Source organism: Sminthopsis crassicaudata, chromosome 6, assembly GCF_048593235.1.
Source record: "Sminthopsis crassicaudata isolate SCR6 chromosome 6, ASM4859323v1, whole genome shotgun sequence".
In the NCBI taxonomy this organism is placed as follows: domain Eukaryota; kingdom Metazoa; phylum Chordata; class Mammalia; order Dasyuromorphia; family Dasyuridae; genus Sminthopsis; species Sminthopsis crassicaudata.
In genome coordinates, this window is record NC_133622.1 from 103,252,488 (window position 1) to 103,270,560 (window position 18,073).

Sequence of the window (18,073 nt, forward strand, 5' to 3'; positions counted from 1 at the left end):
CAACCAAGTTGCTTGGTGAGAGAACCAGTAGGCCCATCTGGAAGGATGAGACCAATCAGGTGAGAGAGAAGGGGCCCAACCAGGTTGCTTGGCCTCTGAGACAGGCTGGAAAGCTAAAACCAATCAGATTGCCTGGCAAAACTGGGGGAGGAGGGAGTTTGGGGAGGAAAAGACCAATCTGGTTTCTGGAGAGCGGCAAAGTCATGGCCAAAGAAAGTTATATGGTGGCTGTGCTTAGCACGAAAGCTAACTCTGGAGTGACCCTCTTCAACAATGAGATAATTCAAAGTAATTCCACTTGTTCAGTAATGAAAAGAGCCGTCTACACACATTGAGAAGACTATGGGAAATGAGTGTGGACCACAACACAGCATTCTCACTCTGCTGTTTGCTGGCATTTTTGTTTTCCTTCTCAGGTTTTTTTTCTTTCTAGATCCGATTTTTCTCGTGCAGCAAGATAACTGTATGAATATGTATACACATGTTGGATTTAGCATATTTTAACATATTTAACATATATTGGACTCCCGCCATCTAGAGGAGGAGTGGGGGAAAGAATGGAAAATTGGGGACAGAAGGTTTTTGCCAGGGTCGATGTTGGAAAAATTACGTGCACATGATTTGTAAATAAAAAGCTATAATTAAAAAAATTTTTAAAAGGAAGTTAGTTCCTGGAGGAGGAGACTTTGAGGGCTCGGAGGCGGAACGCTGGTCTTTCACAAAGCCACAGATGCGCCCTAATTGTTCGTTCTGGGGACTTCCTCCTGTTAATGATTTCCTATTTATGGCGCACATTCCTTCGCATATACTGGTGTGCTGTCTCCCTCACTAAATGTAAGCTCTCTGGGGACAGGAACTGCTGTTGCCTCTTTGTCCCAATGCTGTCGCACTTCATAAAGTGTATTGATTGCTAAGGATTGATCGATTGATTTCTATCTGTAAACAACTGAGACGCTGTATGGCAAACCATTAAAAAACAATAAGGTTGGAAAATCAATGAGAGAAGTTTTCAGAGGGACATTCTTCTGTTTAAACACTGATTTTTTTTAATGCTCGTTAGGTGCCTATTTTGTCCAGAAATCCTGAAGTATTCATTATTTCTTTTTATTTTAATAGTTTTTATTTACCGGATGTATGCATGGGTCATTTCCAGCACTGACGATTGCCAAACCTTTTGTTCTAATTTTTCCTCCCCTCCCCCCCAACCCCCCACCCCCACCCCCACCCCCACCCCCGTGGCAGGTTGACCCATACATGTTCATTCTTTCTTGATACAGGTTTAAGGCTCTTTGGGATCCCAAGCAGTACCTGGAGAAATGCAGGGCGGTTCAGAGCGTCTGGAATCACCCATTTCCCACCAATTCTCCAGCGAAACCATCATCGTGGATGAAACTGGGTCATCCCAGGGTTAAATCCGGGGGCTTTTTTTCCTGTCTAAGGAATGCTTTGTGAAGCAAACAGGGAGACCTTCGAGACCCAATAACAAGACCAGAGAGGTTTAGCTTAGCCCCCTTGCAGATGTGGAGAATGAGAACTGGGAGGTTAAGTGATTTACTGGAAGTCAGCACAGATAGAAAGCCCAGAGGCCATTTTATTCTGGATTTTCCCCATTCGGGACAGATTGGTTTTGTGATGTCTCCAGCCCCCGGGACTTTGCATCCTGGTCCTCTAGACCTGACTAAAGGCATTTCCAGTATCTAGCGGTCCTCAGACTTTTTAAATAAGGGCCGGTTCACTGTCCCTCAGACTGTGGGAGGCCGGACTACAGTAAAAACAAAAGCCCACACTGTGTCTCCGCCCCTCAGCCCATTGGCCATAACCCGGCGGGCCATAAACGTCCTCAGCCCCTGGGCCTAGTTTGAGAACCAAACAATGCATGGAGAAGTAGGTTTGCTTATTTGAACAACAGCAGCAAAGCCTTCCTGTGTTTTTGCATGTACATGGTTACCCTCGGTGTGTGCTGGGCCCAGTAACACTCACCTCTCTGCCCCGGCCTCATTCATGAAGGAACTGTGTGCAGCAAGAGGCTTCCAAAAATTGATTTCAAGGTGCTCCGCCTTCTTTAATCAGAGCCTGAAGCTTGAGAATGTGCCACGCAGTTTGGGGAAGGAAGAGATGAATTAACTCCTTTATAATAGTGGCCAGCATCTAGAGGAAAAAAATGTTTCAAACACTCATTTGCCTGAGTTTGGTCAAAAATACAAGTGAAAATATGGAGGAACAGGTTCTTTGGCTATTGTGGTTCACATGTTATATTATTCCCAATAGGACCTAAATAGACCAAAAATATAGACTTGGCACCAGAGGGGAGGGAAAAACAACAAACCCGATGTGTTATTTCAACACAATGAAATAAATGCCGGTTTCCAGAATAACTCTTGGGAAATTATGAAATGAGGCAGACCTAATCTCTCTGAGAACAAAGCTAAGCACCTTGCAAATGGCAAAAACACTGTATAAATTCAAGCTATTATTATTATTATTATGCAAAAGACAACTCCCAAATGTCTGAGTGAGTACTTTTCTGGGATAGCTAGTAAATTGACCTAGACCTTTTAGCCTCTAAGGTTGCAGAGTGAATTCCTAAAACCTAAATAATTCTACATAACAGAACGGACCAAAATTTCAGAAGAAAATAAATTTCATTTCAATAATAACCTCAGAGAAAAGAAAAGAAAAATAAGCTATTTCCAGGGCTGAAAGGCCTCTTTTAAATTACTGGAGCCACATGGTCACTTGCTGTGATGAATCAATTGATCAGCAAACATTTATTAAGTGTCTGCTACGTGCCAGGCACTGTGACCCTTAGAGACCATACAAAGCGGGATATACAAGTGTTCGCCACAACACTTTTCCTCTTCTCTCCCAAATCACTTATTTATCAATTTGGATTTAAAAGAACCACCCCCTTTATACATGAGAAAACTGAAGTCTAGAGAACTTGCATAATTTAACTAAGATAATACAAAAAGTAAAGTAAGTAGCAGAGCTGAGATTTGAACCTTAGTCTTCCAACAAAGGAAAGCTCATATTCTTTCCCAATAACCCTATTCAATATTCCAATATATTCCATGATGTTGATGATTGATGATGATGATAGTGGTGGTGATGGTGGTGATGATGATGATGATTTCCTCATCACGGGATGTCTCCTTATGATAGGACCATAGATTTGGAGCTGGAAGGGACCTTCAAGGTCATCCAGTCCAGCCCTTTTATTTTACAATTGAGAAAAATGAGTCTCATTATTGTTCCTTTAATTGGTCACAATATAAAATCAAAGGGGCCTTTGCTACGGTTATTGTTTCATGAATAAACTATCCCATATTCTTAATATTAAAAAATCAATAGAAATATTTTATGTTCTTTTGTGGGGAAAAAAAGTATCTAAATTGAGTTGATTGTTACTTCTACTGGATCTTTGGTTGATTTTTCCCTCCATGGGTTAGTGGGAATAGATGGAAAAAGGATTTTCCATTTCTGGTTTCAAGAAAGTGAAGAATGGATATCAGAGCATTAGAGTGAGGGGAGACACTTCAGCACTGGACAGCATTCTTAGCAGTGAGCTTTACAAAGATACACAGCACAATGTTGAAGTCAAAACGGTGTTCAATACCACAAGACTCAAAAACCTAGTTTTTTATGTCTCTGGAATTCAATGTCCCTCAGTCAATTGGTTTCTAATGTTCAGAAATCTTCTAAAAACCCTGGTTCTCCCTCTTTTCCTTACTTTCTTCCCCTTCATTTCCATTTCCTTAGGGAGAAATTGAGATTAGTTAAAAAATAGAACTTATAAAAGAGGATAAAGAGAGTACTACCATCAACAGAAATCACTTTATAGGTTCAACCCTATCACCTGAAAACATCCTTAAAGTGCTGTGTGCCATCCTCTAGTACAATTCAGTGCAGCCGGGTTTATATTCAATGGGTCCAGATGATAATCTAGGCTGCAGGCTGTTGGCACTTTTCTGGAAAGCAGGAGAAAAGCTCTTTTGCATACTGTAAGCATATGTGTGCCATCCCAACCACTTTCTGAGCCAGAAAATATCATCCTCTGCCAAATTTTGCCCCTCCTTTGATGCAACATGCTCAAAACAAACCATTGAGTTTGGCAGACAGCCAGTTCTGGTCACTGTGCCCATAGCAAGGGACTAATTCTGTTTCTTCTTCATGATCCTCTCTGGTCCTCAGTTTATTATCTGAAAATAGAAAAGAGATCCTAAGGTCCTTTAAAGCATTAATTTTCATTCACTTACTCAACTTATTTAGAAACTTTTTTGTATAAAATACTATGCTGAGTGCTGAAAAAGAATGTCTTCATGTAGACTTAGGTTCAGAATACCAAGATCCAATCTAAGAAAAGGTAGCAGTCTCTTTTACATCTTTTATGTTAGGGGAAAAAGCCTTTGGGTTACCCAACTAGGGCAGAGTTCCTAGTATCAGGGAGAAGGAGGAAGGTCCTGCCATTGGGATGTGTAGTTCTTGATTTAGTCCTGTCACTATATTCTCTAAGATGTAGATATGACTGCGGAAATCTTTAGACATGGGCCTGATGGCAGCTGATGATTCTAAGGAGAAAACTGACCTGGCTGGGAGGTAGAACATCAGGGGACAAAATAAAGCCCAAGACAGGAGCAGACATAAAATGAAGCAAGCATATTTATTAAAGGAAGAAACTCAAATAAATAACAGGGCAGTCTAGTGAAGTTAGGTGCCCAAGACAGATGAATGGGGTAGGTTTTTATCTGGACCAAGCAGGACCAGCCTTTGAGTATAAGGAGCAGGAAAACTCAGATGTTAATGTGGGACTCACTCTTTGGCTAATTTGGGTAGAGGGAAGTTTTGGCTGGGAAACAGGCCACAAGTTAATTTTTTTTCATTTGATCAGTTTGGGGCCATTATTGATGCTCATGTTCTAGGATTTTCAAGCTTCTTTATTTAACTATTTTAAAGATGCTACTGTGTTCCTTATAGAAAGATGCAAAATTTAAGGCAGAGCCCTCAAGAAGCATCCATAGTCTAATGATGGAAAGGAGAGAAACAGGCATTTATTACACAATGGGACATGATCAGTGCACTAAAGAGTGAAAAATAAGGACCAGGGGTAGGTGGGACAAATGCATCTATGCAGAGGCTGAGAAAATTTTATCACTGAAAACATGTTCTTATTGAGAAAATTGCACGTCCTAGAAGCTTATGTCTGAGCCCCCTGTTGGCAGCACTGTCCAGTGCATACCCTGATTGGATAAGCATTTTTCTAGCATATTTGAAAAGGCTGCAGGATTATTACAAGTTGGGAGGATAGAGCAAAAAGATAAAAGAGAATGAGGAAGAATGGAAGCTGCAACTAGAATAGGGCTAGTATAGCAGATTTGTGCAATTGTTTCATACAATTCAGTGTACACAGACATATCCAGTGGATCCATATGATATTCTAAGCACTTTTCTGGAAACCGGGAGGGAAGGATCTCTTTGGCTTGCCATGACTTATATACTTAGCAGAAATATTTGCAGAGCCAAGAGAGACTGGGGCACACTAACTTATAGCCCTCCCAATATTGTTAATGTTAATGTCACACTAAAAGAAGTTAACAAACTTCTAGTTTCCAGGCCAAGAAACCAAGTGCTCCCAAGAGTTTTGCTGAGGTGAGTTTCCCTATCACTTTTTCCATTAATAACTTGATATGGTTCTCTCCGGTAATATTGAAGAGGCTAGGGAATTAAATAGAAGTCAATTTTCAATACTGTCATTTCTTTTGATGATATTTATATGGTACTTTAAGGTTTGCAAAGCACTTTATAGATACATTTGGTAAATGGGCGCTGAGAATAATGAATATTTGATCCCATTTCTTGTTATTTATTACTTTACCATTCTGTTTATTCTGCTTTGCTTCAAATTGATGTATCATCTAGCTTGGCATAATATGGAGAGATATATCATGGGCATCAGGGACAGGGACTAGATTTCTGATTTCATTGAGACAGTGAAATTCCTTCTTCTAATATAGATCAGCACCTTCTCTGTCAGTCTTAAACCAGTACCTAGACCCTGAGAGTGTAGAGAACTTGCCCAAAGTCACATAAAGAAAAGACATGACAAATCCAGATACTCTAAAGTTTCTTCTAACTCCAATGATTCTTCTGAGCCAAATTTGATCATCATGGTTACATATTGTTCAGTTTTTTCTTTTGTTCTTTCCATTTATATTTTTGTAATTATTATGTATAATGTTTTCTTGATTCTGCCCACTTCACTTTGCAGCAGTTCAAAAAATCATTTCATGCTTCTCAGTATTCTTCATATTCAATATTTCTTATGGGGCAAAATTTTTCTATTACATTCCTTTGCAACAATTTGCTTAACCTTTCCATAATCAATTGGGCATCCACTTTTCTATAAGCTTTTATTCAGAACCTACTCTTCCCATGTACTATGCTAGATTTTAGAGATGAAGAGAGAGAGTCTGTTTCCTCAAGGAACATATATTCTACTAACAGGAAAAGAAGATGAAGGAATTAAGAATGGATCAATCCCTCATGCCATAAAAACTTTACAAAGCCAGCCAATACATCTGCATCATCAAAATAGCCAAGAAAATAAAATGCTACCCTATTCTTCAGGAGCAAAGTAACTTAAACCTAATCATCTGAATGAAAAAACTGTACCTGCCCAGAAAAAATCATCCAGTCCTGTGTTTCTCCATCCCTATCAAGTAAGTGTACTGAATTCATTTTCATTTCCATCCATAAAAGATTCCTGCCTGGGATTCATAAACAAGGCCTTGCGGCACTGCCTACTACTAATATTGTTAACATTGCAGGCAAGAAATCCTCTGAACTAATAATGCACATGTGACTTCGAACCATTTAGCAAAATCGCCTCTGAAGTTTTGTAGGAGTGTTGAGCTCCTCCAGAGGAAAAGAAAATCATCTTCAAAGGGGAAAACAGCATCAAGGCCTGATTAAAGGCAGGGTTAACATGACTGCCTGAGCTGCTACTGGGTACCACTGCATATTACATTCTGATTAAGAGTGTACCAAAGACTGGAAGGGGGGAAAAAGGGTTTCCCCTCTGAATGAGTGGATGTGAAGGTTGATGAAAGTGAAGAATTCCAAATAAGGGCTTCAACTATAAATGTCAAACAACCCCAGCAGCTTCTGTTTAGTCTCCCTTCGAGCCCCTCTCCCTAGGGGCAAATTGCTTAAGAGGAGTTGTAACCGTTTCTGTCCTGCTGGGCAAATTCTCTTCATCCAGCCCTTACTGGAGAGCCCACTGTCAGTGCTGGACAGGCAGTGTCTTTCAAATATCCTCAGCTCCTCTGCCCCCTGCCAGAGATTTAAATAAGCACCTGGAGATGCTAGGTCTCAGTTCTGGGTCCACATGGCTATTTTGCCAGGATACTCAACGCTATTGGGATGTTCACTTTAAAAAAAAAAAAAAAAAAGTCCAATGCTGCAACTAAATTCTAAGTATTTGCATAGCAATTTTGCATGCATCTGCATTTTGAATTAAAGAAACCCTAACTTCAGGTATATAAAATAAAGAAAACAGCTCCTTAATTAATGTGCCCTGCTGCATTAGTTGTCAAAATGAATATTCATGCCACAAATATAACATATTTAATGACTTGAGATCTTGAAGAAAAAAAAAAAAGACTAGTTTAATGACTCTGCTGACTCTCTGGTCATCCCTTTACATTTATATTTTCAAAGCAACCTCCCCCCCCTTTCTCCTGCCTGGCCCCCCTACAGAACCCATCCCACAGGTTCTACTTTTCTCTATGTGGGAGATGTGAGGATCCAAGAAAATCTCAGTAGAAAATAAGTTCCCTGAGAGCAAAGGATTATTTTGATCTTTTGTCTTTGTGGTCCTTTTCTGGTACCTAGGATGGTACCTGGCATAGGGTAGTCATTTCATAAATGTTTGTTGAATGTGGAATGAATATTAAATGGATTTCCCACTCTCAGTAAGATGATGGAGTGATTGTTTTCTGTAGAGGTCCCCAACTCCTCTCCCTCCTCCATAAAAAACCAGGAAAGGTAATTAGTAATCAACTAACTCCACAATAGAAAAAGGCAGAAACACCAGGTAAGAAAACAGCATTTCATAACATCAGAAAATTTTGATGTTTAGAACTCTGAGACCTCTAGCCTCTTGGTGTAGACCGTGAAAATAATCATTCAAGCTTGGGTTTTAGGATTGAGTTGTGGAATTCCATCATTATTATCATCAAAAAAGCTAACCTTTCTATAGTGCCTACTGTGTGCCAGGTACTGTGTTTAAAAAAAAAAATTAATTAGTCTCTCATTTTACTTTCATAACAAAACAAAGTAGATGCTATTGTTATCCTCCTCATTTTACAGATGAGGAAACTGAGGCAGACAGGTTACATGACTTGCCCAGGATCACATAGTTATTGTATATCTGAGGCTGGATTTGAACTCAGGTCTTCCGATTCCAAATCCAGCACTCTATACGTTGCCCCACTTAGCTTCCCAGTTTTCCTATCTCCACAAATAAGAAAACAAAACTTAACAATCTGCTACATAAAATAAAAAATAGACTCAGAATGAAAAAAAAAAAGTCAAATGGACAATAATTCAAATGATTCCTCATCAGAGTCAACATTGTCCTGGAATTGCTTCTGTAACTTGTAATTCAGTGGCAGAAGCTAGGCTTTTTCTATCTCTTCTGTGAATAAATCCTCTCTCCCTCACTTTATAGCCTAGATGCCACAAATGTTTTCATTGCCTATATTTCTCTCCAGTGTCTCCCACTTTGATTAACTCTGTAGCCAGAAAACCTGAGTTCAAATTCCAAACTAATTGTAGATGCCCCAGCCCTGGATCTCTTCTCTTATTATACTAGGAAACCTTTGTTATATCATAGTCCTATTTGGAAACTTGATGAAACCCATGGACCCCTCTCTTAAAGAACCTGTATGTGGATCAAAAAGCAACAGAATCAAAAATGGAACACCTGATTATTTCAAGATTGAGAAAGAAATATGACAAGACTGCATATTGTCACCTAATTTATTTAACTTATTTGTAGAGTATATCACACAAAATGCCAGGCTGCATGAATCAAAAGCTGGTATTGTTTGCTGAGGGAAATATGAACAATCTCAGATATGCAGATACCATTCTGCTGGCAGAAGTAAAGAAGAATTAAGAATCTTCTTGATGAGGGTGAAAGGGGTGAACATAAAATCTAACATTAAAAAAACTAAGATCATGGCATCTTGTCCTATAATTTCCTGGCAAAAAAAGGAGAATGACTGGAAGCAGCATCCAATTTTATGTTTGGGGGCTCAAAGATCATTGTAGATGGTGAATACATCCATGAAATAAAAGACACTTGCTCCTTAGAAGGAAAGCTGTGTCAAATCTGGACAACATACAAAAAAAAAAAAAAAAAGCAGAGACATTACCTTAAAGGTCCCTATTGTCAAAGCTTTGGTTTTTCCAGTAGTTATGTATGACTGTGACAGTTGGACTATAAGTAAATCTAGATACCACAAATCGATGCTTTCAAATTGTAGTGCTGGAGAAGACTTCTGAAAATCCCTCAGACAACAAGAAGATCAAATCAGTCCATGCTTAAAGGAATTAATTGAGACTATTGATTGGAAGGACAAATATCGAAGCTGAAGCTTAACTATTATGGCCACATCATGAGAAAGCAGTGCTCCTTGGAAAAGACTCTGATGCTGGGAAAGATTGAATGCAAAAAGAGAAGGGGATAGTACAGAATGAGATGGATAAATAGTGTCATAGAAGCAATGAACATGAGCTTGGACAGACTTTGGGAGGTAATGGAAAATAGAAGGCCCTGACATGCTATGGGACAATGAGATCAACAAGAAACAGACAAGCTGAATGACTGAACGACAACAATGTCCACCTTCTCTTAATAATGATTTTAAGTGGAAGCCAAGATGTGGAGAAAAGGCAGACTTGATTGAGCATTCCCAAGTTTCTCTCCAAACAACTTTAAATAATATCTCAAAAAGAATTCTGGAGTACCAGAACCTCCCAAAAGGATAATTTCCCAGCCAAAGACAATTTGGAAGGTTGACATGAAACTCATACCAGGGTTAGAATGGAACACACTCCAGCATAGACTTCAGTAGGTCGTGTCCCAGTAAACCAGCAGAACTTGTAGGTGGCTAAATTAGCAGTGACTTCAATCGATGGCTTCCAGAGCTCTAAGCCCACAGATGTCAAGGAGGTTGGATAACCGGCCAGAAGGAGATTACAGGGGTCCCTTTGTGGGATCTGGGTGCAGCACTCTTTTGCATTGTTTATATTTAGCTCCAGGCCAAAGTCCTGAGTGGCAGTCTCAGAGCAAGGAGGAACACTAGCATACCAGAGCTTGCAGCTGCGGAAAGCACAGTCCAGGTTGGAAGAGAATATTTGTGATCATTCACAAACCAGAGCACAGGCCTGAAGAACAATGACCACATCTCTCCTATCACCTTAGAAGAATTGAAAACTTACTTCTGAGAGCAGCAGCAAAAAAAGGCCTGAAACTTGGGACAGGGCTCCATCCACCCCAGGAGCAGAACCCCATTTTAACAGTCAAAGAAATTAAAAGTCAAGAAATGGACTGGTAAAATGAGCAAACAATAATAACAACAAAAGAACATGACTATAAAAAGTTACTATGGTTTAATGATTTCATGTTTTGTTATACCAAAACCAAAAAAAAAAAAAAATCTATCCTCAAATACACAAAAACATAGATAATATGTAAAGCAGAAGTTCAGTAAAAAGTTAAATTTTGATTCACATACACACAAAAAAAAATACTATGGTGACAGGAAAGATCAAAACATAAATTCAAAAGAAAACAACAAGGTTAAAACTGCTTTATCCAAAGTCTCAAAAAATATATAAATTGTTCTCAGTCCAAAAATACTTCCAATACTAGAAGAGCTCAAAAAAAGATTTTAAAAATCAAATAAGAAGGTTAAGGAAGATTGGGAAAATAAATTAGAGTAATGCATGAAAATTAAAAAGTTATTGTTACTGACAATAAACAACAATTGACAATAAAGAAGGCACACACAAAAATATTGAAGAAAATAACACCTTAAAAAATAAAATAGACCAAAGGGTAAAAGACTGACAAAAATCTCTTGAAGAAAAAAATTATTTAAAAAGAATTGGTAGGAGCATCTAGGTGTTGTAGTGGATAGAGCATCAACCCTGAAGTCAGGAGGACTCAGACACTTAACACTTCCTAGCAGGGTGATTCTGTGAAGTCACTTAATCCCAATTTCCTCAGCAAAAAACAAAAAAACAAACAAACAAACAAACAAAAAACAACTAGTCAAATGGAAAAGGAAGGACAAAAGTTCATTGGACTTAAATTACCAGATACAAAGTAAAATGGGCAGAACCAGTGTAACATTGTACACAGCAGCAATATCATACAATGATTAACTGTTATTTTCAGCAATACAATAATACAAAATAATTCCAAAGTACTTATGAGGAAAAAAATACTCTTTATCTCCAAAGAAAGAACTAATGGAGTCTGAATGAAAATCACAGTATACTTTTTTTTAATTTTTAAAAATTAATTTTATAATTAGAACATTTTTTGACAGTACATATGCATAGGTAATTTTTAAAAACATTATCCCTTGTACTCCTTCTGTTCCGAATTTTCCCCTCCTTCCCGCCACCCCCTCCCCTAGATGGCAGGCATTCAAAGTATACTTTTTAAACTTTGTTTTTCTCAGTACTTTTTTAAGTCTATGTTTTCTTTCACATGACTAATATGAAAATATGTTTTGCATAAGTGCACACATATAACATGTATACATTGCCTTTTTCAATGATGGGAAAGAGGAGGGAGATTTTATTTTAAAACCCAAAATTTTTAAAAAGTGTTAAAAATTGCTTCTATGTGTAATGGGGGAAATATTAAATAAATATATTTAATATAATGTCTTAATGCATAAAATACATTACAATTATCAAAGTTATTTTAAACATTTAAATTCACAAAATTCCAATTTGAGAATCCCTATTTTCTTTCTTTCTCTCTCAGTGACTTCATCAGCTCCCATGGGTTTAATTATCTCTATTCAGATGACTAACAAATTCATGCATCTAACATAGAAGTTGTCTTCTTTCCCCACTTTCTCCACATCACCACCAACCTTCTCTATTTCTAAAGCATCACTATTCTTCCAGTCTCTGAGGGTCATAGCCTCAGAGTTAATTTTCAAATCATTATTCTACCCAACCCCTTATATCCAAACATTTGCTGAATCTTCTTGTTTCTACCTCCATGACATCTCTCTCCACTTGAACAGCTCTCATCGTAGACCATGCCCTCATCATCTCTTGTTTATACTGTTTCAATGGCTTTCCCTGTTCGTCATCTCCCTTCATTCAAATCCATCCTTCACACAACTGCCATAGTTATTTTCTTTAAGTGTAGATCTGATCCTCATTCAATAGATCCCAGTGGCTCTCTATTGCCTCGAGGATAAAATATAAATTCCTCTGTTTAGCTTTTCAAACCCTTTGTTACCTCATCCCAGACTGAGTTTCCAGGCTCATTCTCCTTCCTTCACTCTGCTGTCCATTCATACAGACCTTCTCTTCATTTCTCTCTCATGGCATTCTCTCTCCATACCATGCCCTTATACTGACCAGCCCTCATGACTTAAATTCACTCCCTACTTAATCTCTCACTCACTTTCTTAAAGATGTAACTCAAGAACTATCTTTTACAAGAAATCTTTCCTGAAATCCTTTCCATAATTACCTTTTGTTTATTTTGTATTCATTCTGTATATAATTATGTACATAATGTTATTGATTATACAATAACTATTCTGTATATAATTATGTACTTTTCCCCAGTAGAATGTAAGATTGAGAGTAAGGACTGTTTCATATCTTGTATTTGTATTCTTAGCACCTAACACAGTGCTTGAAACTGGTAACTAGCCACTAGGTCTCCCAATGAATACAGTACTGGAGATTGAATCAGGAAGATATGAGTTCAAATCTTGCTTCAAATGGTTACAAGCTGTGTGACTCAGGGGAAATCTCTTACTATCTCCATGCCTCAGTTTCCTTACCTGTAAAAGAGGAGTAAAAACAGCACTTTATCATAGGGTTTTTGTGAGGATAAAAAATATGTAAAGCACTTTGCCAATTTTAAAGTATCATATGCATAATAGCAATTAATATGTACTTGTTGAATGATTGACCTCTGATATATATTATCTGTGCCCTCATCTGTATAATGAGAAGGTTGTATTATAAGGCCTCTGAGTTTCCTTTGTGTTCTTATTCTCTGATCCTATGATACCCTTATTTAGTAATATTAGTACTTCCAGAACAAGGGTCCTGACCCTAACTACTTACCTGCCCAGATCTACTGCAAAGAGCTGACCCAAGTCCTATTCTCTGCCTCCTTGCTGCAGAACTTATCCTGATGCTGGCCAACTATTTATCTGTTACTTACTACCAGCTTCTATAAGGCTTTAAGTTTGTCCAGATCTCCTCCCATCTCTAATTCCTGGGAGGTTCCCAGATGACTTCCCCACCTCTAACTACTTTGTCTATCTCTGAATCCAATCTGGAACATTTCAGCTCTAGTCTATCCCTTTGCATACCAAGATTGAATATTTATAATTCAAGGGAGGGCGGAGCAGGAGGGACAGAACCTTCCTTCCCTCTTCCCTACCTCACAAAGTTGTTGCAAGGACCGTCTTGTACAATGTGAATCATCACCAAGTGGTACACAGTGGATAGAGCTGGCCTTGGAGTTGAGAAGATCTGGCTTAAGTCTTACTTCCTGGCTTCCTTACTAGCCATATGACCTTTGAGATATCACAGCTTCTTAGTGTTTCAGACAGCTTTTAAGAATACAAAATAGATTACTGATGTGCTTTGGTACAGGGAATTTACTCATTGCAAGTTTCTTCTACCAATAGAATTACAGACATGGTATAAAAATATCTTTGTTAATATTATTATTAGCATTACCAGTACTGGTCATCTCTCTGAGCCCAGAAAGGACTCAAGGGAAGTGTCTATATACACCTGTTTAGAATTCTGAGCAGTCTATGTTAGCAGTTTAGAGACGTATTACAGAAAAGAAGAGAGCTATCTGATAGCTGAGGAATTAACTTGGAGCCTCTATGCCTTTATGGCCTTCATAGGCCATACATTGAGGGGATTCAAGGAGAATAGTCTGTGAAAAGCATTCTTATCTCCTTTATTTACTCCTTCATGTAATTTTCTAGTCTCTTTGCTTTGATCACTGAACTTGGAGGCTTCTCCATCTTCCTGTTTATGTAGAATCTTAAGAATACATAAAATCTCTGCCCTCCTTCTGCCCAGCCAAAAACAGTGGGCCTTACATACCTGAAGGAATCTTCAGAGCGGCATGAATTCAAAGGCTCCAATTGTGTTTCTGACACAAATGGTCCTGCCTTCCCATTGAGAACATTCAAAGGGGTGCATCTTTGATTCAGTCAAGATGCTCTCATCTAGAGCACAGCGGCAGGAATGTATCTGTCCTGGGTACAAACACACACTGGGCAAGGATTTGTGTGTCTTTTGTAAAGTACCATCATGCTCAAATGACTTAATTAATAGGCTAGTTTAATATAAAGGAGAGTAACTTATCTTTGAGTAGCCCTGCTTCATACCCCCACAGGAGATTCAAAGTTACATATGATTCTGTCTTATATGAATGGCATCCTCTGACTGTAGTAGAGAGAATTCTGCCTCCCAAATGGGAGGGCAGAGGCATGGAAGGACTAGGGCACTCCTCTGCAATCAGAAACTTAGTCTCAGCGCACTGCAGAGAGGAAAACAGAATTCTTAGGATTCTATGGTCTCCTAAGATTGTAGAATAAGATGTAAAAGGTATTTTATAGGTCATCTAATATTGCCTTCCCCCACCTGTCCCATTTAAAAAACAAGGAAAATGAGGTCCAGAAAGGTGGTCTTGTTAAAATAATAATAATAATAATAACATTTAATAAAATAGAGAAGCAGATTTGATGCAAACAAGAAGAGCCAGAAGCAGATCTGGTCATTGTCAATAATTCAGGCACACACATATACAAAAAAAAAAAAAAAAAAAAAAAAGATTGGGAGCAACCAAGCCCATAGTGCCCTCAGCCAGCACTTTTTCCCCTGGAGATCCCCAAGAAGGAAAATAAAAAGCTTGCTTGTCTGTACATTTACCTGGAATTCAAATGTCCCTGATTTCTCAGCTATAACAAAGAGACTGGACCTAGTACCATGAAAATAGTGGTTAGAGTCCAGTCTTAAATAAAGTGATAAAACATGGAAATGCTTCTTTCATGTCATTTTCATTCATAAAACTTCATCCATTTCTGATATTGAACCATTTGACAGTATCAAGTACTTTGGTGGCGAAAATGGAGGAAAGAGAAAACAATAAGCTGGGGAAGATGACCTTTAGTTTTCTTCCAACACTAAATCTATGATCCTACAATCAGGAAAAATTGCTCAAAAGAGATGAGGAAGGATTCCATTCCACAGGTGGAACAGATAGCAGGCCATTTCTATTGGAACACAGAATTTGTGAAAGAGAGTAATATGAAATCAGTTGTAAATGCAGATTGTAGTCAAGACCTTCTATAATTCTAGCCTACTTTCTCCCTTTATCTCTTAATACCAGGGGAAAAAATAGTTTAATAAAGGAGAATTGCATGTCAAAGATGTGTCAGCAAGTGTTTAACAACACATGCTTTTAACCTTTATATTTATCTAAACAATCAACAAAATAATAAATCTAGCCCTGATTTTGTGGCAATTTCTGATTTCTGAAGTGTAAATATGAGCATTTACACTTCAAAAATAGGAAATTTTGCAATGGACTCTACATGCCAGAGCTGTCTAACACACTCCTGCTTCATGTCTTCTGAGAGTGAAAAAAATAGTCCTTCTTCAAGACCCCTAAAAGAAAGAAGTTCAGAAAGGAGCATCCTCTGTTTATCCTTTAATGCCTTTCACTCTTTGGCTGGACCTAACTTTCTAAGCTGATTATACTTTCTGTTCTGCATCCATTTATCCATCTACTTGCTGTTTCCCCCATATTTAATATTCTAATTTCCATTACTATACCCATGCACAAGCTGCTCCTCATGCCATAAATGATCACTCTCCTCACTTCTAATTATAGTTTTTGTTTATCAGATATATGCATGGGTAATTTTTCAGCATTGACAATTGCCAAACCTTTTGTTCCAAATTTTCCCCTTCCCCCCCCCCGATGGCAAGTTGACCAATACATGTTACATATGTTAAAGTATAAATTAAATACAATATATGTATACATGTCTAAACAGTTATTTTTCTGTACAAAAATAATCGGACTTGAAATAGTGTACAATTAGCCTGTGAAGGAAATCCAAAATGCAGGTGGACAAAAATAGAGGGATTGGGAATTCTATGTCTCACTTCTACTTCTTAAAATCCTTCGTTTCTGTACAAAGAAAAGTTCATGTGCTAACTCTTACAAAAGCCTTTTGTGATTATAAAACCACCACTACCATCACCACCACTGCCCTCTCTCATCATCTATTACTGTCCTTCCAAAATTGCTTTTTATTTACTCTGTATATAACTTGTATATATGTTTCCCCTCCCCTTATCACTTATGATGTAAACTTTTTAAGGGGATGAATCATTTTACTTTTTGTTTTTTATCTCCAGTGACTAGCACATAGTAGGTACCAATAAATGATTACTGAATGAATCAGTAAATGAATGAGTGAGTGAGTGAACAAATACATGAAGGAATGAATAAATGAATGAATACAAAACAAAACAAATTGATCTCAATAGGCCAAGAAAAGGTAGAAGGAGAAAAAGAGAGAAAGAAAATACATGGAAGAGGTTTTTTTAAGTCAATTTTACAAAGTCCATTAAGGTCATCACTTGGATAGGCAGCCCTCACTTTTAACCACAATGTGTTCCTAGTAGTAATGTCATAAAGAAAATCCCATAGGAAAAATGTTATAATTGGGAATTGTGTTACTGACCAAAAGCTTCATGACAAATAAATCCGAGCTATCAGACATACCAAATTGTTTTCCAAGAATCAAGTATAACAAAAATACAGCTTTACTATATAGTATCTTTGACTGAAAGCTAATATGATGGCTGCACATAAATATTAAAAATTCATCAACAATGATTTTGCTTGCCTTAGAATTTAGAAAAGCTTTGGGAGTAATTATTTGGTTCTTTTCACACTTCATAAGATCAAGAATTTAGAGCTGGAAGAGGCATTTGAGATCATCTAGTAATCAGTCTAGTATTGATGAATAAACTAAGGCCCAGAAAATGTGACTTGTCTAAGATCATCAGGAGAGCATTCAGCCAGTCTTGATAAATTTCCGGGAGTTTTTGTAGGGCTATGAGTCATGGAACAATGTGGTTTCAAAATAATTGAAAATGATGGTTCCTTAGAGGATGATGTAAAAGTGCATGGTGGATGTGAGCAGTCAGGAGCATACCACAAAGAAGCAATTACACAGGAGAATGAGTGTGAAGGAAGTCGTAAGTGGAAAGCATTTATAAACATGATTATGAGATGGTTACAAATTGGAAGAAAGGAAAAACTGATAGCAGAGTGCTTCATTAGTGTCTTTAGTTTATTGAGAGAATTCAAGAACTATCAGGAAAATCTGGAAAAGTCACAGAATGGACTTGTTGCAATGGCATGCTGGAATGGAATATTGCAAAGGAATAGAGAGGTTGTAATTTGCATTATTGAAAGACTACCCACACCTGTATGTGCCAAAGTGTTTGTGGCAGCCCTTTTCGTAGTGGCTAGAAACTGGAAGATGAATGGATGTCCATCAATTGGAGAATGGTTGGGTAAATTATGGTATATGAAGGTTATGGAATATTATTGCTCTGTAAGAAATGACCATCAGGAGGAATACAGAGAGGCTTGGAGAGACTCACATCAACTGAAGCTGAATGAAATTAACAGAACCAGAAGATCGCTGTACACTTCAATGTTGTATGAAGATGTATTCTGATG

At 37.9% G+C, this 18,073-nt stretch overlaps 1 long non-coding RNA gene across 7 annotated transcripts in view; it reads right to left on the reverse strand.

Annotated features, from left to right (window-relative positions):
• LOC141547735 (uncharacterized) overlaps positions 1 to 13,483 on the reverse strand; it is a 49,352-nt gene extending 35,869 nt beyond the window's left edge. For 3 of the 7 annotated variants that reach the window (XR_012483605.1, XR_012483606.1, XR_012483608.1), the window contains exons 1-4: positions 13,402 to 13,483; positions 4,101 to 4,199; positions 1,981 to 2,148; positions 1,309 to 1,434 (exon numbers count right to left, since the gene is read on the reverse strand). This is a non-coding gene — a long non-coding RNA (uncharacterized LOC141547735). Of the gene's footprint in view, positions 1 to 1,308; positions 1,435 to 1,980; positions 2,149 to 4,100; positions 4,200 to 10,098; positions 10,388 to 13,401 lie in introns of all 7 variants that reach the window. The other 4 variants (XR_012483609.1, XR_012483610.1, XR_012483611.1 and 1 more) reach the window with 3 other exon arrangements.
• Positions 13,484 to 18,073: the final 4,590 nt, after the last annotated feature.